Here is a 22,864-nt window from a genome sequence, read left to right as displayed (position 1 = left end):
AGTTTAGTCATGTCCTCAACAAAATTGGTGCATAAATAACGATACATACATAGATCAAATAGATCACTTCTTGTGATCAGTTTTGTTCTCAAGGAAATGGATACATAAATACCATTTTTGACATCTCTTGAGTAAACATATTTTGGCCGCCAACAATACAAATTGGCGCATAAATAAAGATTTAGACCGATTTTGGGCAATAAAGATGCCAAAGTTAATTTTTGGAACCTATACGCTTTCATAAGACGAAAACGCGAAATCGATACGCGGTCTAGGGACTGCGCTATAGCTCGGAACGGACAGACGGGCGGAAAGCTGACGACTAAACTTATATACTAAAACGTCAATCTCGCATTCACATATCTGATACAAATATGTGCTCTTATTTCAAACAATTACTTTTTCTCTTAAATTTATATTTTACATTTACTTTACATCAGTCAAAATTATTTGCTAAACATTTGTCTTGTTTGTGCAAAAGCTGTGTTTTCGTATGTGAAACATGTTTTCTATTGTTGAAAAAAATTAATTTTATTCACGTAAAATTTGTATTGCACATGTGTTTTTCTTGTTAGAAACATTTATTTTACAGAAAGGGGTTGTTTGATGTAGGACGTTTTACTCGTGCAAAAACTGTGTCATTATGGCTTACATAATGCGAATGTTTTCCGAAAAAATAAATACGCAAGGCATATAGATCTCACAGGTGAATGAAATAACACCCTCTACTTTCCCCGTTCCCCAGAGCACTCGAAAAAATAATTATTATTTAGAAAAAGTCGATTCTAAAGCAAAGGGAATATTCCTTGCCAGCAATCGAATCCAATTAAGCTAGGTCTCTGTCTTTCACTAACATCGGTTGTAGGAGGATTTGCTCCTGAATCGCTCGCTTCGGAATATTAGCCCCCTAGAAAATTCGCCAAATTTTGTATACAACTTTTTAAATTAAGTTATGCAAATTGGGTAAAATTAACTAAAAATGTGGTGTGTACCGTTGAATGCATTTTTGCTTAACGCGCAATTTTTTCTTGAATATTAATTACATCTATTGCAAGACAACTGTGGATTTGGAATGTATTAAGTTCTTGGTGTACCAAAAATCAATGAATACACATAAATTTTACGCAATTTGATTTGACATGTGATAGTTTGAGGTTGACGAACTGCCAACTTAGAGATGAAAAGTTACCAGAAACAATGTTACAATGGAAGTCTTTGTAATACTGTTTTTGTCGAAAACAGTTGTACAAAAATCTCATTGTTAACACCGAAATAGAAAAAGATCTTTTTCGGCCTGCTTCGACGTAAGTTTAATAATTGTTGACAAAATAGCTGATTTGAGTAGGCCCCTACATTGAGCACTGGTCTGATTGCTATGTGTGATTATGTCAATCGTAACTTAACCTGGAAGTATGTACCATTCACGCTATTGAACGCTCAGCGTTTCAGCTTTGGTCAACCACTAATGCAGATAACCCTAGCACAAAGGGCTTATGGCAAATATCAAAATGACTCATTCGTCGTCTTCTTCAGAAAAAATAATGGTGGTTTTAAGCCACATTAATATTTTGCACGTTCCAGTCAGTTAATTTAGAAGCGTTTCAGTGAAGTACGTTTTTAAGTTGCGACATTCTTTACGTTTTTCGGTTTAGTGGCGGTAGCTTATTCGTTTTAATTTAGAATAAAAGTTGACATTTAGCAAACTTGACAAGTATGCGCGCAAGTGGCCGGTAATCCAGGGCAACGCTGTCCCGGGAAAGTGCTTCTGTAATTAAATGCATCCTGTGTATTTTGGGGTAGCATTTCAGGTTTTAAGCTTGGAAATGTATAGATGCAGAAAATTTTTGTTTAAAATGCAGTATACGGCTTTACATTTGCACGCCAGCGCCGTACGAGCCTTGTATGCTCGTTGAAATATTTTAGTGACTCGACTGCCAATGTATTCTATATACTGTCTTTTAACCTACACTGAAATACTTTAAATAAATTACATTTGTGCTGTCAAATGTAAAAATATTTGGTAACAGTGACTGACTGTAGACAACACACGTTTTACAGAAAATCCGAAGCGGAATATCAATGGACTGATTTTAACAGTTAACGTTTTAAATTTTAGTTTCATCCAATAGCACAGTTGACATTCGATATAACCAATGACGCATGAAGTATAAATATTTCGCATATAAGATATTTGGATTTCTACAACGAGAGCGTGTATCACAGCAGTGGTATTTTATCACCATCTTATTCAAATCACATTTCTTCCTTTTCCGTAGGCTTATTGTGTCGCATTTATGGGTTTGACAAAACAGTATTTAGGCTAAAGGATGTAAGTATGGAAAAATATGACATAAATACATATATTGGGTCATGTCCGCATTTAGAGTAAAACTGATACTTATGAGAGTGCTGAATATAGATAAACCAATGTCATTATTAGAAGCTATCTTGTATGAAAGTAATGGTTTTCGGATGAAATTCGTTTCGTTCCTAGAAATAGAGACAACTAACTGGAGCACATTTAAAATGCAAATAAATGTTGCCCGTGCTTTGTTTACGATGTATTTTACTGCATGATATTGAAACTTGCACTCGATTTAAATGTCAAACGATCTGAATATTTATTATATAATTTATTCGACATAAGCTCATGTACAGAAACTCAAAAGAACCCATCCGATTTTACCAAATAGAAAAGAAATCATACATTCAATATATGTCTACTAGTTTACAAAAATTACTAACTAGCTCCTGGTGAGTTCATAATTTTGAAATGTCTGTCCGTTAGCAAGATATCTCGAATGGACCGATCACGATGAAATTTCTTGATTTTTCTTAGATTGGAGTTCGTGAATAAGAATAAGGACGACACCGTTAGTTATGAACCGAATTGCATGAAATTCAAAACGAGCATAGCTTTAGGCATAAAACATGCAAGGCCAGGCTGTAGCCATACCTAGGTGCTCGTTTGCTATATTTGTTTACACATTTATTTAATTTTAAAGTTACGTGATACGACAGGTTTTTATAGTTTGACGAAAATAGTGGGTTGACGAAATATTGCGAGTTCTAAAAAAGAAAGTGGAGTTCGCGATAACGTTTGTTTATAAGAGTGGGGAGAAGAATGAGGAAAACGTTCCTTTACGGAGGACGCTCAGTTATGCTCGTGGAGTTTTTATCACTGGAGGAATATTTATTCGGATAAGAATGTAGAAAATATAGAATTGGAGTCAGAGATCGAGAATGAAGGGAATTTGTGTAGCTTAGAACAGGATGAGGATTTTAGGAAGCAGGATAAGACTAAAAATGTTATGAGTAGTGAGTTTTTGCAAAGAGTAGGAATTGATTATTTGAATAATTTGATTTTAAGTGAAAAGGGTAAACAATTTTTTTTAAATTGGGGAATTAAGAGAGTATTTTATGTGTGGGATTTTTATAGAAAAACCCTGGAGTAATTTAGAGAAGGGGGGAGAAAAGGAAAAACGAGAATGGAAAAAGTTTAGGAATGCTAGGATTGGTTTACAGGCATATTTGGTTGGCGATACAATGTTAGGTGTATGAGATTTTTTGTGTTCTATTTAAGGGTCCATTTTAATTATTCAAAATTTGCAGTTTGGAGTTTAAGGTACTTGGTCTGACCCACTATCTGTTAGAAGTTAACAGGTTAACTGAGAGCAGAGTCGAATCTCTCCTCTGTGCTGGGGAGAGGGTGTTTGGTTTTTGTTTTGGTGTTTTGTGTACGATCTTTCTGGCCTACGGACCAGTGCACACAGCAATATATGTCATTTAAAAAATTGATGTTGGTTGCCGTGGCGTTAAGTAAACAAAAAAATGTGTGTTCATACATTTTTTTAAATTAAATAAATATCTAAAACGATATAAGGAAGTTTCCATACATTTGCTTAACCCTGTATTAAAACGATCGAACGTTTTGAGTCAGAGAAGTGGAATTATGGCTTTTACATGGGCGAATTGGGGCAAAATTGGGAGAAATTCTTCTGTCATTTCTCCGCTAGACCTTACACCACACCGTCCAATAGGTACGATCATGTACAGTGGAAATCAATAAACCAAAAGATCTTTCACCAAGGAAATTACGAAAAAATTGGCAAAGAGAAATGAATCGAGAATCATGTTGGAACACTATAGCCCTAAATTGCGTATAAATTTATTTATTGATGATCGGGACATTTGAATATTCTATGGAATAACAAATCGTAGCGATGTTTCGATGTAATGATTTAAACCACATAATTACAAATTGCCATTAAAATTCATACGTACGACTGTAACAGATTGAAAATACACAAATAGCGTATGTGCACCAAATCTGTCAGTTGCTAATCATTACTTAATTACTGATCGCGTTTGGATAAAATGAATTTTAAATGATTCGAATCGGTTGAATTTTATACTTACAATTTGTCTTTTTTAACGTAACCGTATACAGAGGAACTCAGGTTTAATTTATTTCTAGACATTAACAATGGTAGTTTCGCTGAAATTAATCGAGGTATACATAGATTTGGCTAAAAAAATAATCGGCAAGAAAGCTTTGAAATAGATAATTATGAATCCGTTTATAATTTATTTATCTGTATAAAGCCCGTACTGCCTGCTTTGTACACTTAATCCTTTCCTTTTGCTTAACGTGTGTGAAGATATAATGTGTGTAAATTGTAGCATAAATTGAAATCTCTTTTCGCTCGCCCTTTTTGAATACGGGATTTCCCTTTATATGTTGTGGTTGTTGAAGCACAATGTAAAAATACAAAATTGTGGAAAATTATTTACACTTAACATGTGACCCGGAGCGCTTACATTGTTTAATTCAACACAATCCCGTTCCAAGTGAGCTAATTAACCGTGTCAAACAGGTGCAAATCCTAAAGACCCGTTTAAATTTCAGCAAACGCACTATTTGTATTCATGCGCCCGCAGCAGCTTTGGTCATCTATGTTTGTAACTGAAGTAGTTAGGGTTACTGCCATCGAATTATCTAAAATCAAGCAACCCAAAGCATTAATCAAATTGTGCGAATTCTGTTTAATCTGCATTACCGAGCAGCATCTTGCAGATGATCCTGCAGATTATTTATTATATTACGGCATGATTTAGGGGCGCCGTTGGTCGACGTCCGTAGGTTGCTAATTATTTGGTAAAGCTCTATCGTCTCGTGGCTCATTTTACTGCGTCTTATTTTCTATTCCAATTAAATCTCATGATTGAAACAAAACAAACCGTGAAATTTTACTGGCATATTTGGAAACTATCCAAAAAATCGTGTTAATGCTACAAAAGATGTGCTTTAATTGAATTTCATACATCCGCATTGCGATAAACCTGATGACTTTAATGCTGTTAATCTCAGTAATGCACAAATATTGTTATTAAAAGTTAACAAATTGACAGTTCAGAAAAAACGTAATTATTGGAGTGTCACGTCTTTTTCAACGATTTAAAGATTTGCTACTGGCACAGTTAGTACTGATGACTAAAAAGGGATTATTTTTCCTAGAAAGTCATATTGTTTGTTTTTCATTACGATATGGTGAAAACTATTCAAGTTATGCCTAACGTTTTAATAATACTAAATTGAAGTTATGCCTCAAAATCAATGAATCAAAAGAAAAAAAAGTCGCAGCCATAAGATTTATTGCTGCCCCCTTCAAAAATGGATTGGATATTAGTGAATATTTATTGTTGATTTAGTTGTGTGCATAGGGAAAAATCAATTTACAATTTATTAAACCGCACCTCGCTGGTCTGAAAGAGGATGATAACTAATAAAAATGTGCACTGCACCAAAATGTCCAATTTTCGTTAAAATATCGGAAAATGCTTGTGGTCATTTGAAAAAAAAATAATAGATGCGAAAATGTGATTTTTCCAACAAGAATTGTCTCAAAAATCCAAAAATGTAGGATGTTTCATACCTGACCTGAAAATGAAAAATACCCGAAAATCTAGCTTCCCATTCCATGTACATGATTATACTAAATTTTATTGTAGGTAGTCCAGTATGCAGATAATTTAGACCTGCAAAGGTGGTGATATTTTCGTCAAAATGTTTGGATTTTCTAATTTTTCGCTGAAAACTCGATAACGGTCCATAGTTTATGAATAACACTTAAAATTAGAAAACAACGGTCCAATAGAAAAATTGTTAAAAACGATCAATAAACACCCATTTTTTCCAACTTTTCTAAAAAACTGAGTTAACCTTTTTTTTAATGCGTTGTGGCTCCTAAAGGAACGATAAAATTCACTATTCCCGTGTTTTTGGGACACCCCAAACTTGTAAAGTCCCTAAGAACATTGTTTTGGGTGTAATGCTTGCCAAAACCACGTCTTTTGTTCAAGTTACTAATGATTTTGGACATTTACGACCTTCCACATAATTTCAAGTTATTTCTAAATTGTAAGGTACTTGCTTTAAAAAACACACCCAAATGACAATCGTTTGTAGTTACGTTTATTTCATTTCCGAAATTCCTTATCTAACACGCTTTTAACTACAGTATTTTTAGTTCATTTTCATATCAAATTTAATGAGCGTGGTTTAATAAATAGCATCCGAAATTTAAAACATCTCTAAAACCGTCGTTTTAGATTACACTTACCCAAACCACGTCTTGACGCAATGGGCTAAAGAATTTGAATTCTCTACAGCATTTCTAATGTTCTTTGCCACATCCTTAGGGGCGTCGTTTGGGGATCAAAAAAGCACCTCCTTGGGTAGGAATTTTACAGATCAGAACGTGCCCGAAACCTGGGTATAGCCGCAAGTTCAATCGTTCCATTTGTCATGGTTGTTGAGACAAATACCATTAAACACTCCTACAAGAGGTAATAATATAAGTTCAAGACAAAATTATCGGGTCTGAATTAATATGCGAAAAATAGAAATCCATTTTTCGATTCTTCAACTCTAAAGAAGTTTGTGAATATGTTGATACATTGAATGAATTTTTGAATCAATTAAGGTTGATTCTCACTTAACATAACGTTTCCATGCCATATCCCCTCATAACCAATCCGTAAATTATTATACCTATGAAATTGACCTTTAAGTGATATGTGCGTAAGACATTCAGTCGCGCGCTAATACACATTCGCCTTCCATATGTGAACGGAAAGGAGAATGTGTATTAGCGCGCGGCTGAATGTCTTACGCACATATCACTTAAAGGTCAATTTCATAGGTATAATAATTTACGGAATGGTTATGGAAAGGATATGGTATGGAAACGTTATGTATAGTGAGAATCAACCTTAAAGGCTCTAATAAGGACCCGGACATGAATACAGAGAGAAAAGAAATTGCTAGTCACCCTTTTCGTACAGTTTTTAGGCATGAGGTGACACAATAATCTTGAGTCGCATATTTCGATTTCAAGACATTTTATTTTGCGAAGGTATTTGGTTCACTCCTATCAAATTAATTCAAAATTAGTAAACTCTGCGACAATTATTATTAAAGCTATAAAACGGCAAGATGCGGTTTTCTTATCAACAGACTTCTAAACACCTGCTTAAAATGCCGATTCGGCCGACACAATGGACTACACATGTGTTTCCAATTTTAGACTTGGATAGATAAGATGATTGCAATTGTCGTGTATAAATTTTTGATTTGGAAAATGATTGGTTGAAACTAACGGCAGTTATATGTGTGGAGGTAAATTTCCATACACAATATTTAGTCACACTTCCCTTATTCTCCAAAATCATTTTGCATTGTATGCCCAATGTTTAAATGTAAAAATACAAATTACTTACTGCATTTTATACGGTACCTAATCTGTGCTTGTCCAAATTCACCCTTAGCTTTCTTGCTTTCCGTACTAGGCACTCTCCTTCGAACCATTTGAAAATTTTGGAGACCATTCCGCACAATATGCACTGCACTTCGCGTTAACACGATCGAATGATTTGGTCATAAGTTATATTTTTGATGGAGGGGCGGTAACGTAAGCAGGTAGAGATTAATCATAATCACCTGATGCGCTTATCTGCACATGCGGTCACTTTTACCTTTCAATAATTGTTTTGCCGTACCGAATGAAGTCGTTCCTGATAAAATATGACATGTGAACAATGAGATTGTGTTCTAAATTAATTTTCATTCTCACATGGTCAAAGTCAAAATCTGACTTTCCTTGTCTACCTTCCAATTGCATTGTGTCACTGAAATAGCTTTCTTTGGCTCGTTCAAAAATAAACTTTAGCGTCTAATTGTTTTACTCAATATTGCCACGCAGTATTTGAAATATAACAATCGCAAATATTATTATTAATTTATAATACCCATGAGAAGCTGCGTGGCGAAGCGTAGGTTTTTTTATATGAAAGCGGCGGTAGTAACGTATTGGAATGGAGTGTCAAAAGCAAGTATGGGGAAGAATTTAAGATTTCGAAAGGATTTCTGAAGATAATAAGGACTTTTATCCGATTTCGGGGATTTCCGTGATCTCCAGGAATTGACGGGGAGCTTACGGGATTTCTTCGATCGCTTGTAAAAATTGTTCCATTGGATTGGGTTTTCTTTAATTTACTAAAGAAGTGTTATTCATAAAATATGGACCGTTTTCGAGTTTTAAGCGAAAAACTGAAAAAAGTCCGAACATTTTGAGGTTTTTGGCTGCCAAAAGTTGCGTCGGGAAAAAATTGGTGTGCACTCTTCACATACATGTTATTTGGATCCAAAGGGACCATTTAAAATGATAAAATCGTTTAGACCACCAGGAATCGACCCTTCTGACTTCATACTGGAATATAGCTATGACCTATCCGGTGACACCCGGTATAGTATTTTTTTGTAACTGTAGTTTCACTGCTTGTCAATTTATATGAAATATTACTGGTATATCACTGTTTTGTAGCATAATAGTCTGTAACGGTTGGATTCGCCCTTAAAGTATGGTAGGGATTGTGTATGATTTTTGCCCGTAATATAAATTGATTTGCTGTTTTCACACCATTGCGGTGAACGAACGTATATTGCAGCTAAGTTTTGTTTTTGTTGATTCCCATAACTTGTCGTTGACGATTCGAACTTTTGCACTTTTGATCGAAATTTGGAATATTTACGTAAAACTGTTGTTAACCGAGAACCTTTCGGGTTCTTCTAGTTCATGTCGAATTGGAGGTTTAATCCCTTAGTTAATTAACTAGTTACGATTAGGCTCGAGAGATTACTTTTTGAAGAATTTTCATTGTCAGAACCAAAGGGTAGTTACAACTGTGATGGAACAACAGTTTATTGTCCATATACAGAAATAAAGTTACACACTTCAAGTCATCAAAATGTCACAGCAAACATAAAATAATACCAGAGTAGAGACTGAAAGGAATGATACTTACACTGCGTACCGAGGTCAAATGGAGAGGTTCTACATGTTGTGCTGTAGTCTTACATGCACAAAGTGCAGTTAAAGAGTGGATTATTTAACATTAGTTCGAAATTTACATTTTCATATCGATGAAGAATGGTAAAACGTTCCACAGAAAATGATTTTTTACTTATAAAGAAGGTAAATATTAATTTATTATTTATAAGCACCTGTACATTAATTTAAATGTACACTCGAACGAAGGGCATGTCTGCAGCAGGATGAAAGAGAATCCCTTAGTAGCATAACACGCTGCTGCTGTTTATTTCATAAAATCGAAATATAAATTCAAGGAATTATTAATTTGCGAATAAAGTAATTAGTCAGTATCTGAACATCAAGTGGATTTCAGTATATACTCTATAATCTCTTTCAGCAAAGCTTGTACATGCGCTTCATATATTATTAATGCTATCGGGGAAGACTTAGCACATCAACATCAAAAGACAGAGTTGTACTTCTGAGTACCCCAAATTTCGGAATTTTAAATGCGAATTTACATCGTTCGCCTATTTTTTATTCAGTTGTTATTTGAATAAAACGCTACACAAGAAAGTACAGGTACTGCATAATTAAGTGCTCAATGGATGGTTCAAAGATTCTCTGATAAAATATGACGGCAGATTACATTCACTAAAAATTTATAAAAAAGAAACCATTTACATAAACTTATTTCGGGAAATTTTGTGAAGGTTTAAATTGAGCTGTAAATTATTAATGAGTTGTTGCATTTCATTAGTGTACATGACAACTTTTGGTTAACTTGTTGTGAAACCATTTAATTTCGACATTAGGGGAAAAGACGAGGCGCCGTCTTAACCAATTGTATTTCCCCATAAATATTTAGTTTTTAATTTTCGCATTCAACAAAAATGCTTTTCTGACAAAGAGATTATCTTGCTTGTTTATTATATTGGCTTCATATAGAATATAAGACCAGGACAAAAACGAGCAGTGTGGGAATTGGGAGCGGTTATAGTTGATTGACTCAGCAGACGTTTTGTATCCTTTCAAATTTACCTTACGTATATACTGAAACAGTTTTAGCGATATGGGTAGACTGACGTACATATCACTATAATAATATTGTCAAAAGGACAAGACATTTAAATTGAAATAAACCCCTAAAGCGGGAGGGCACCTCGGTTTGAACCTACGGGGTCATTGGATTTGACCCAATTTTAATTGGCTTGTTACGTCATAGGTGCAATGTTTGAACCGAATAGGTTCAAGCGTTTGCCAGAGACAGAGAGGCGTGACCCCACCGGGTCATTGGATTTGATCCATTTTCAATACGCTTGCTACATGTGGTATGTAGGTCAACTGTGTAAAGTTTGAACCGAATAGGTTCAAGGATTTACCAAAGACAGAGAGGCGTGACCCCACGGCGTCATTGGATTTGACCCATTTTCAATAGGCTTGTTACATGTGGCATGCAGGTCAATCGGTCCAAGCGTTTGGCAGTTATCGTGTTTACACGTTCACACTTGGGGGACTATCTGGAACTATAATCGAAATGGAAAGAAAAAATGATCCCAAATGTTCCTTTGGCACTTGGAATATAATAAAAACATCATTTTTGTCTTCATTACCTAAGAACTATTGAGGGGCTGTCCAGAACCCAGTCAAAACACCAACCCTCCACAAGTTTAGAGTGTGAAAAGTAAAAATCCTTTATAGAAGCCAGTCCAAACCTTATTAGGAAAACTGCCAGACCCGAGCGATTATCCAGAACTGCAATCAGAACTCAAACATTTTTACCAAAAAATCGACCCAAGTAATTATTCTTCCCAAAGGAACTAAAATACGCCTTGTATTTTTTGTTTTGACTAGAGTTCCGGATAGCCCTTCATGAATTCTACTTGTCTTTCTAATAAAATTTAAAGCTGAACTGTGGTACTAAGGGTCCCTGGTTCGAATCCGCGTTCGGGCATGGATATTTGTAAATGTATAGTAGAGTGGGTTGGTAGAGCAGCCTTGGCTGAAACCCCATCCACTCAAAAATTAAGGCAAAATGAAAAAAAATAACTTGGTGTTCTGCTGTAGAGGCCCAATACCTACTTACAATACCCTCTTTGTACACAGCAATTCCCCTCTTAGCATCGCATCAAATAGACACTTTCTTATGCTAAACTCATTGTTGCATTCCCTTTCGCCTATTCGGTTTCCACTTCTACCCTTACTTAGGCGCTTTGTGAACATTACTGAACAAAACTTCAAAATAAACTTTTTAGGGATCACTTGATTTAACTATTATTATAAAAAATATGACTCAATGCGATTTTTTAATACTTCCTATTCTACCATAATGACCAGGTCACTTTTTTCAGCATTTTTTTCACGTTCGTAAATAGTGCGGTATGGTGTTGATTCGTAATTTTTTCAGCGTTTCTCCTATAACTCCTATAACTGGGCGGATTAGTAATCATTTTGTGTTCTGTGCCGATTATGGGTCTTCCCCAATTTTGACGAACAACAAAAATAAAACAAAACGTTCAAAATGCACCTGTTCGGCTGGTTTCTATCAAAATTGGAAAGCGGCGTATGAAGCTTCCAGCGTATTTCCGAATGCTTTTACAATTAAAACATGTTACAAAAGAGAAGAGTACGTAGACCGTTTTTCGTACTACTTTAATTAAAATGCAATGTAATACTACAAAGGAAATAAACGTGGTTTGAAAATAGTGAAAAAGAGTGATAAAATTCCATTTCGACCCTTAAAAGGAACGAACAAATTCATTAAACAGACACTACGATTATTTTTATTCTATCTATTATGTATTTGTATATATGTATTTCTAATATTACTGTCGTTTGTGTTTTTGTCATGATTATTAGTTACTCACATTTCCCGCACTGTTTGGTACACTGATCTAAATATGAGCTCAGTAGTTTGGTATCGAAGCACAGTGATTGCGTCTCCCATCTTGTAAATACGAGATTTTATCAGTTCATTTTAAATGGTGTAATTTTAAAGCAAATACTGAACCCACAAAAGCAGGTGAATTCTCTGCTACTTACTTTCTAAAGTATACCTTATCTTTTTGATAATAAATATTTAAAGCTACTCAATTGTTAAATAATCAATTAAGTGCGGTTCTCTTGTATATCAATTTATTAGGTTGGCATACACGTTCCAGTAAAGCGTGTCGTTTAATTAAGGGGTTGAATTTATATTTAATAAATGCCTAAGCTTTTCCATGCAAATTTTGTGACTTTAAAACACTTATATTTTTACAAGGTAATTGAGTTTTCCTTTAAATAAATATACATGCCGCTACATTGGTTTGCTCATTTGAGAAAATACAGAAAGGTTTGCCTGTTGCGCTAGGTAGCAAAGCGCGATTTGTGAAACGTGGAAATCGAAACTTATTTGAGAGGCCATTTATCTTGAACGGTAATTCCGCAATCAGTTCGAACTTAAATGGGAGAATTTTTTCTGCGGTTTCTCGAATTTTTTCGTAATAAGTGCAATAGTACCTTAGTAATCTAAGTAATCGATAAGTTATATGCCAACTTGTGTCACTCTTCAAACACCAATCTACAAACTAAAACTAAGGTCTTATCAGGGTGCATTTTCCCATACGTGTAAAAAGCGTATTTAAAATGGCACCAACACTTTTCCATCACAATTTCAATGCAAAGACAAGGAGATGAAAAGATTTATATCTTTCTACACTTTTCTCCCTAAAATTAATCCAATCGTATTTGAGTAATCGTAAACAATTCCTCAACGAGCGACAAAAGGAGTCGAAAGTGAGTTAGTGAGTTGGATCGGTTTAGGGCAAACAAAGGCCATGGAAAGAAGGCCCATGCAAATCCCCGTGTCGATTACGGACAAGGCCACGCTGGCAAAGTATTGGAAAATTGAAAGAGTTCAAACCCAAATCGCAGCCCTAATCACAAAAAGATGACCAATGTGAGGAAAGTTATCCAGAATATAGACAAAACCCATACCGTAAGCCTGCTACTGAACGGGGAAGCTGAGGAATTGGAAAAGCCAGCCGCTCGCCTTCTACAGACGAAATCCAGGTTCAAGGTTTTTCTGCGAGAGTATGAAGAGCAAAGACACATGGTATACCTCGAAATGTAGGGCGAGGCACCTGCAAAATACTACATTCCCCACCATGTGGTATTAAAAATCTTCACCACAACATTACGAGTGGTGTTGGCAGATTCAGCATCTTTCAGTTCAGGAAAAAGAACGATCTGATGCTAACTGCAGGTCCAAAACTACAAGAAGATTTTTGTGGAAATGGGCAAGTAAAGCCCCAGGTTAACGGCATGGTGACATGGTAACCATGGTAACAATCCCTCTGTGATGTATCTGTTGGCCATTACAGCCTCATCCACGGGAGAAATGAACATTGGTAACGTTTATACTTTTATAGTCTTCTATACTGTTGAACGTAGAGTCTTTAAACATATTTAGGGTTTGCTGAGCTTTTTTCGAAGAATCTTCAAGAGCCTCCAAAAACTTTCTAAAGGTCATACAAACTATGGGAGTTTATTTAGATTTTAAGAGTGCCCCAGGCAGGTTTTAAGTGCCTATACAGTTACCAACAGTTTTAAAAAGTCCCAGTAACTATTCAAGCGAAAGATCACTTTCAGAATCGCGGAAAGTTACACAGAACGTCACTGGTATGTTTCTTGTTTTTTTGAGATTGAATTTACAACTCTTTAAATACTAATTGATCAGCACTGTCTCTTACTTTCAAATTAGAAGTACGCTTTTGATTAGTAGCGCTTAGGCAGGCTTTAAAAATGAAAATGCCAACTTTTCAGGGTGATGCTATTAACAAAAGAAATAAAAAAATAGAGTGGCCAAGCTACCTATCCCATGCCTTGGTTTATGTTTGGTATTAATGTAAAATGCTTTTTCTGTTGCGAAAATAATGAAACAAAAATTTGAGGTCTTATGTAGTAGGTATACAGTACATTAAGTTATTCCTGCACGAGTTGAGTATAAAGATCGATTACGATTTCGGACGATTTGCTTCATCGTGCTTTAATATTACATTATGCATTTTATGTAAGGGGCAGTAATTTTATTCAAAACTGCTGTATTAATTACTGCGAAAAATACAGGCTGCATCTAAATGTAATATTTTTTGTACGTCGGATGGAGGGGTGGTAAATCCACTAGGAGAATAATAAAATTAACAAAAACGGTACCTCAAGCTTCATACGAACTACAAACGAATCAACATATACACATACAGAAAAAAATCTGAAACCAGTGGCTTCAGGGTTTTAATTTCATCGGCAATTATATTCTTGCAAAACAATTAAACTGTCACTTCACTCGACCGAGTTACTTACTATTATAATAATGACGGTTTATGTCCGTATACCTAATTTCCTTGATAGCGCAGGAAACGCGGCGCTCGCTCGTTTTCAGTAGCCGATGGTGGTCCGTTCATCCCTCGTTGGTCGGCAATCGAACACACAATTGACCCCGTATGTCACTTCATCGCACAGAATACAAAGCAGGCATCGGTTGAGCAAATCTCTGATGTCCTTTGTTTCAAAGTGTTTTTGTTGGATTTTTTATCCCTTGTTCATTTTCCGCATTTGTAGTTAGCTGGAAAACGGAAGAGTGCGATTCTATTGTAGGAGAGTGAAGAGAAATAAAACAAAATTTGCCGAAATTGTTACATAAAAGTAAATCAATCTATCTCTAATAAATTACTCGATTATTTTATTGAAGGGGAGCCCGTTTCGATAAAAAAAGACGTTCAATTTCCACCGCTGCCCTTTGGCGCTATTCATATTACACGATATAAATATTAATGAGGTTTATGTTTACGGAATTCTGATAATAGCTGCAAAAAGTAACATAAATATTATTCAAATTAGCTGAACTTTTAGTATGCAGTTAACATAATAATAATCAGTCACTTAGGGGAAAATGGGGATTTAGGTGAACCTGTGTGGGAGCAACGGGAGACGTCGAAGCACGACTTATGAGATTTCGGTCACAAGTCAAATTTGATGAATTTGCATATTTGTCTGTATTGAATTGACTTCATCCGCGTTCAAAAAGAAACGGAGAAAACAAAATTTGGTTTAAGGGCAAAATTAAAAGTTATCTTCTTAGAGAACCATGGAAATTATGCCGCCGTAGGCGCGTGCAAGAGATAAATTCATAGATTGTAACGACAGAGGAAAAGGCAAATACAATAAAGGAATTGAAAAGGCAGAGAGTGGAGTTTTCAAAATAAGTTTCCATTGTTTCTATCTCGTATAATTGTACACTTCAAGAGAAGAGAAAAGCTTTCCCAATTCAAATGAACCGCTATGTTTAAATTAAACCTTTTAGTTAGAGGATCCGTTGTAGGTACCTTTTCGTTGTATTGTCATTGTTATAATTGACTCGGAACACTCATAAACGTAATCTTCTGTAATGCCATAAAATAGCAGCTTTCAATTTTTTTTTGTGGAATTGACTTCGGTTTGGTTTAGTTCCATCCACAATGGCCCCTGACAGGTTTTGAAAAAAAATTTTTTTGCGTTTATTTTTGAGTGGGCGGGGTTTCAGCCAAGGCTGCTCTACCAACCCAACCCACTATACATTTACAAATATCCATGCCGGAACCCGGATTCGAACCAGGGACCCTTCGCACCACAGTTCAGTTTCAACTGAATTGCCCCACACGGGAAGTATGTGAGCCAATCATTGAAAAAGACTACAATAATCATACCATAGCTGGGCAGAAGAGTGAACGACATAGTAATTCAATTAGTTTTTGACTAGTTAGTTGACTAGTAATTACTAATTAGATTTACCTTATAATATTGGTAAGAATAGTCGGTTCAGAAAAACTTCACACTGTCCTGGTATTTATTTGAATTGCTCGTTCAAACGCAATTTTCATAAAACCTTGGTTTCTTTCACCAATTTGGTTATTTAAAGAAACAGCTTATCGGTCCTTTATTTGAAGCTTTGCCTCAAAACATCAAAGATAGGTATTTGCGATATAGGTGCTTATTTGGAAAGTAGTGCACTTTTGGAGTATAATCTTATCCAGTAATCCAGTACTGGCCTTAAAAAATATATAACAGGAATCGTTCAAATTAGCATAGCATTAACTAATTTGGTTACTATGTATAGTTAAAATATTCTGAAATACGTAGATACATACATTATGTCCTTATGTAAACATTAAGTAAGTGATGTAACGCGTCCATTTCAATATCCCTGAGAAATTAGCTATTAGGAAGATTAGGAAGTAAAATCGAACCCGGAAGATTCACCCGCTCCCGAAGATTCACCCCAAAAAATTTTGACACCCCGAGAAAAAAAAGCATTAAATCCGCTGTATTCGTACCTGTATGAAATGGCTGTCAGCTATTAGGAAGATTAGGAGGTAAAATCGCACCCGGAAGATTCATCCACTCCCGAAGATTCGCCCCAAAAAATTTGCTCCGGACAATTCGCGTTTCTAGTCTATAACTTTTGATTGAGAAGTCTGATCGAAAAAGTATGAATTGTTATGGATTCTACGCACCAAAATTAATAAGAAAAAGTGTTTTCCCGAGAAATTTTGGTGCAGTCGATTTTTGGTAAAAAAGGAAAGTTGTACACTGCCTTTTTTTGAGGCTCTCAAAAAAAATTGTCTGAGATCGACCCGGAAAAAAAATTTTCTTATAGAATGTGGCCTGTAGAATCAATAATTTCAAACAGTTCCAAGATTGGACTACTAGTTCAAAAGTTACAGCCCTTTGAATTTAATCTTTCGAAATTGGTTTCTAGTCTATAACATTTGATTGAAAAGTCTGATCGAAAAAGTACGAATTGTTTTGGAATCTACGCACCAAAATTAATAAGAAAAAGTGTTTTCCCGAAAAATTTTGGTGCAGTCGATTTTTGGTAAAAAAGGAAGGTTATACACTGCCTTTTTTTGAGGCCCTCAAAAAAAATTTTCTCAGATCGACCCGGAAAAAAATTTTTCTTATAGTATGTGGCCTGTAGAATCCATAATTTCAAACAGTTCCAAGATTGGGCTACTAACTCAAAAATTACAGCCCTTTGAATTTTCTTTCGAAATTGGTTTCTAGTCTGTAACTTTTGATTGAGAAGTCTGATCGAAAAAGTACGAATTGTTTTGGATTCTACGCACCAATATTAATAAGAAAAAGTGTTTTCCCGAGAAATTTTGGTGCAGTCGATTTTTGGTAAAAAAGGAAGGTTATACACTGCCTTTTTTTGAGCCCCAAAAAAAAATTGTCTCAGATCGACCCGGAAAAAAAATTTTCTTATAGAATGTGGCCTGTAGAATCCATAATTTTAAACAGCTCCAAAGATTGGGCTACTAGTTCAAAAGTTACAGCCCTTTGAATTTTCTTTTCGAAATTGGTTTCTAGTCTATAACTTTTGATTGAGAAGTCTGATCGAAAAAGTCCGAATTGTTTTGGATTCTACGCACCAAAATTAATAAGAAAAAGTGTTTTCCCGAGAAATTTTGGTGCAGTCGATTTTTGGTAAAAAAAAAGGAAGGTTATACACTGCCTTTTTTTGAGCCCCGAAAAAAAAATTGTCTCAGATCGACCCGGAAAAAATTTTTTCTTATAGAATGTGGCCTGTAGAATCCATAATTTCAAACAGTTCCAAGATTGGGCTACTAGTTCAAAAGTTACAGCCCTTTGAATTTTCTTTCGAAATTGGTTTCTAGTAGGGAATGCAATCCCGCAGCAAAATCTCAATCCCGGTATTTGCGGGATTGTTAGATGTTAATCCCGCGGGATCCCGGAATTTGCGGGATCTCGCAAAACTTTAAATAAATTGGCAAATAAGGAATTCTGTGCGGTTAACTTCTGTATTAAAATAAATCGCTAATTATCACAATATTTAACAAAAAAGTACCTTCGGCCTAACTTAGAACTCAAAAAAACCTTACCTGTAAAGCACAAAAAGTCTTCTAAAGTGCCTCAAAAATCATAGTACATTTTTAACGAAAAAAGTTTAACAATTATTTAAAAAATAATTCGCCGTTATCAGTTTCATTAACAAAGTAAACAGAGTCGTCTCCTTGGTCGACAAATTCCTCAGTCCCGCAAATCCCGCGGGATCCCGCTCCATTTATGTGCGGGAATAATCTCGCAAAAATTCTGCGGGATCCCGGTATTTCGGGATCCCGCAATCCCGGTATTGCATTCCCTAGTTTTATGTCATTTGATACAATTTACTCCTACAAATTACAATAATGTTTAAATTTGGTGAAAAATATTACAATGTTCAAAACCGTGTACAGAATGCTGAAAACTACGAGTATGATCTGTATAATTAAAATGAAAAAACCCAAATAAATCATAAACAATAAAAGTTAGATGTAGGAACACTTTGCATGAAAAGAAGAGATTTTACGGCCTTTGAAATACTTAGACGAACAGCGACATCAAAAACATTATTTCCAATATCGTTTCAAAAACTACTAATTTTAGATAGGTAGGCATTTTTAGAACAAAATGAAGCACACAAAAAGGGCCGTGCTAAAATTGCAACGTCAGCGTGGACTATGAGCCTGTTTACTACACTAAACACATATGCAGAATATTGCATTACATTAATTTGTGAAAATTTAGTAATGTGTGTGCGGGGCGCCGGCGCCCGCCATTTCATATCTTCGTGTGTGTTACACGCCAATTTACAATTCCTATAACTGCGAACTAGGAACGCAATTAGATTGAAACGCCAACGGTGTTATTTTTATTGAAAAAGGGAAATTACGCTTTTTTTTCTTTGTAGATTTGAACGGTAATGAAAACGGCGCTTTAAATGTATTTTGTTAAAGGAGAAAGCAATTACTCTGCAGGAACAGGGGGAAGGTATTATGTTATTTATTGATGCCAAACATGCTTTATAAATTTGTCAATGTAGCAGGGAAGTACCATGTACAGCATTAATCAATACTGTAATTAGTGTGTAGCGTTTGAAGATGAACAATCGCTGCCACTTACGTTTAAAAAATAATGCCCACATAAATGTATCCTGTATTTTGCATGTATTCTCTTGAAATTGTAACCGCGTGTTTAATTTGTTATTCAAATTGCAATTTCCCGTTGGCACGTCCTGTTAAAGAATCAATCATGTACTTTATGCTGTTCGCTTGATATTACACCAATTTCCGGTTTACCTAAAATGTGCGTTTAAAATATACAAAAGAACGGAACAATTCAAATTACAGCATTTTTCTCTTCCGTCACAAAAGGTTTTCGTAAATAATTAAAATACGTATTACCACATTGTAAATAAATGTATCCTTAAATGCATGACAATAACAAACGAGTTTGATAGTTAAATAAAGCTCTTCAAAGTTCAAAATAGTTTTTTCAATTGCAATAAAGCAGTTTAGGTTTAACGCTGTTGCAACATTTATAATTAATTTTTCAATTATTACCATCTATTTTACTGGTGCAAATAACAGTAGTACTAATTATAAAATACACGCAGACCTGCTTCAATATTTAATTCAATCTAAATTGCTGCATTTCTATTAATGTGCTTTTTTAGTACGCCATTATCCGTGTATGGTTCAACTTTAGACGTTTTCGCAGATTGCAATTCACGTTTCTAACACGTCTGAATATTGGCTGGTGGTAAAGTGAATGGTTGCCTCTGTTTGAAGTATAAACTCTAATAAATAAATAAATAGTTTTCATGAAAATTTGGCCGCTTCAAATTAAATAAAAGAACGCGCCTACTTTCCCCGGTCTGCAAAATGATCTCTTACAAATACATACATCCACTCTGTTTGATATTCATACGTCGTCTTTATCGGCGAAGCATTACCAAAAGCTATACTTTGGGGGGATTGTAGCGATGGCAAATACTTTAAGGTCAGGCACTTCGTTTAAACAAATGATTACGCAACCTAACATAATTTACTTTTAAATGTAAAGTTGCGCTACTATCTAGAAAGTATATAAATTTTTATTTTCTTCCTGACGCAAGACGAGCGGTCTTAAAATTCAAATTGAAGAAGTAATTTTGACACCAATGTTGTTTCCAAATTTACCTCCTAAAATGGATTCCCATCTATATATCATGGATTTCTTTTATTGTTCGAATAGGTTAAGGTTTACGTCATGGCAGGATTTTAACATATCTGAGGAAAATTGTTTATTGGAAAACTTTAGCAGTTTAAACAAATTGAAATTTGTATGCCTACATTTTATACCCACGCATTCGAGCGAATAGTAAAATTTTTGTTCCACTCCACTGACTCTTCTTATTGTAGCACAATTAACTAAATTGGCTTTAAAAGTTACATCGGTTGATCATTAGAAATTCACTATGAGAATTTCGAACAAATTGTATTATTGAACTGCACACTTAAGTAACAAAAAGAAACTTTTTAAGATATAATAAAGTTGAAATTGGCTGTGGATTAAAGATATGATGTATAGAGCTTATTTCCGCAAGTTCCTGCGTTCTCATCAAATAACGGTCTATTTAGAATACGTTTCCATATTTATAACTTAAAAAGAAGTCAGAAACTTGAAAGATATTTTTACATCAAGGTATCTAACGAGGCACTTTTGAAGTTTACTAAATATGTAGGTATATATAATATGAAGCTGAAGGTGCTCATCTTACATACGGAGCGAATCAAGTTTAACCCACAAATGATAATAGAATACAACTGACCAATGTTAAGATCATAACTTTTGGAACATTTTATTGGTCGAGTCTAGGACGAATCTACGCCAGCTGATTCTACACCAGTCGGTTCTACGTCGGATGATTAGAATTTTTGTATTAATGTTACTATGGTTTAATTTGAAAAATATTAATAATGTTAATAAAGAAAATGCCATTACTTTTGCTAAACATTTAGAAAATGTGTTTTCCTACACAGTTGAGTGCAGTTTCTTCCGGAGTACCTCAAGGTAGTGTACTTGGGCCAGTACTTTGTACACTCTACGCAGCTGGCAAACCCACCACCAAGCTAACAACTACAGCTACGTTTGCTGATGATACGGCCATACTAGCATCAAATACCAACTCGGATATTGCATCTGCGAACCTGCAGAATAGCCTCAAATTGATCGAGGACTGGATAAGGAAATGGAAAATCCAAGTTAACAATTCCAAGTCTACACGCATCACGTTTACCATGAAAAGAGGGGCATGTGCAGCTGTAACATTTAATGGCACCCTAATTTATTTATTTATTTATTTGTTTAACCAAACACCATATAGAATAAACGAGTTGTAAATCAGCATGTGCATAATTAAAGCGCATTTTTGGTAATACAGATCAGTTTAAAATTATCGATCTCACGAGTAATTTTGGTTGCGTTAAATTAATGTTATATTTAATTACAATTGAGGATAAGTCTTTATTTTGTAAAACAAATCACGAAGTAAATAATTAAGTTGTGATACTGGTTGCGCTATCTAACGGTAAAATTATAGTACCTCCGAAAACCATATCAAAATTATTTTTTTCTTAAATTATCGATCTCACAAGTAATCTCAAAATAGGCTAGAGCCTGCACATCTATGCTATAGCAGAAAGCTTTTAGTGAAAATTTGAAGTCTCTAGCTATTGTAGTTGCTGAGATCTCAGCCAGACAGCCAGCCATAACGAATATAATAGGCGGAAGTACGTCTATTATAATATTGACATTATTATTATTCTGTCAGTGGAGCCATTGAGCCTCCAACGTTGATGTAAATCACAGACCATTTCAACCCGTAATCAGTGTCGGGTAGTGCAATTTATGCGTTCGCTCGTAGTGGACCGAAAATTAAGGGATCAGTAAAAAAAGGGGATCATAAGCTCGCTCCCGGTTTCGCAGCTTAGCGTCACTTCCGGTATTGACGGAAGCAGTACCATCTAGAAATTATCTTATTTCAATTCGCAATGGTCGACTATGGCTGTAAACCAAATTTTCAAGTTTGTATTTCAAGTGCCTCAGTCACGCGAGAACCCCCAAAAACTTCACTGAAATTTTAGAAAAAATTCAAGAAACAAATTGAGACTGTAGAAGGAAGTCGAACAAACAAGAACCGAGAGAACAAGAGGACCGAAATATCCAAAATCGTAGCAATTATCAGCAAAATAATAGAAGTAATGCTAACCCTGTGAATTATGGAAAGGGAAGAGGAAATGATACACCATAACGAAGAGGCTACGATGACTGTGGACAACATGATTGTTTGAATTTGTTTTTTTTTCAGTATTTTCTCGTAATAATTTTGAGAAAACTTTTATAACAAGCGTTATTGATCTGTGTACAGAAGAAAAATTAGCCAAAAAAACAAGTCAGGTTTTTCCAAATTTTTAGTTTTCAGTTTCAGTGAATGAAAATTCAATCGAATTCTTTCCAATTTTTACCCTGAGCTAGCCTAGGAAGTAAGTACGAAAGGTAAGTCCCAACGTACTATACAACAAAAGAAGACGCAGAAAATTGAGAAAAGAATTTTATACATCGAACCACATCACAAACCTGAGAAAATC

General features: G+C 35.1%; 1 long non-coding RNA gene across 1 annotated transcript in view; it reads left to right on the top strand.

The window, feature by feature from the left end:
• Positions 1-21,604, top strand: part of LOC116166197 — a 34,790-nt gene extending 13,186 nt beyond the window's left edge. The window contains exon 3 of the long non-coding RNA XR_004144283.1: positions 21,257-21,604. This is a non-coding gene — a long non-coding RNA (uncharacterized LOC116166197). The remainder of the gene's footprint in view (positions 1-21,256) is intronic.
• The last annotated feature ends 1,260 nt before the right edge of the window (positions 21,605-22,864 follow it).

Source organism: Photinus pyralis, unplaced genomic scaffold, assembly GCF_008802855.1.
Source record: "Photinus pyralis isolate 1611_PpyrPB1 unplaced genomic scaffold, Ppyr1.3 Ppyr1.4_LG3a, whole genome shotgun sequence".
In the NCBI taxonomy this organism is placed as follows: Eukaryota; Metazoa; Arthropoda; class Insecta; order Coleoptera; family Lampyridae; genus Photinus; species Photinus pyralis.
The sequence above is the reverse complement of the archived record's forward strand: the minus strand, read 5'-3'. Positions and strand labels throughout refer to the sequence as shown.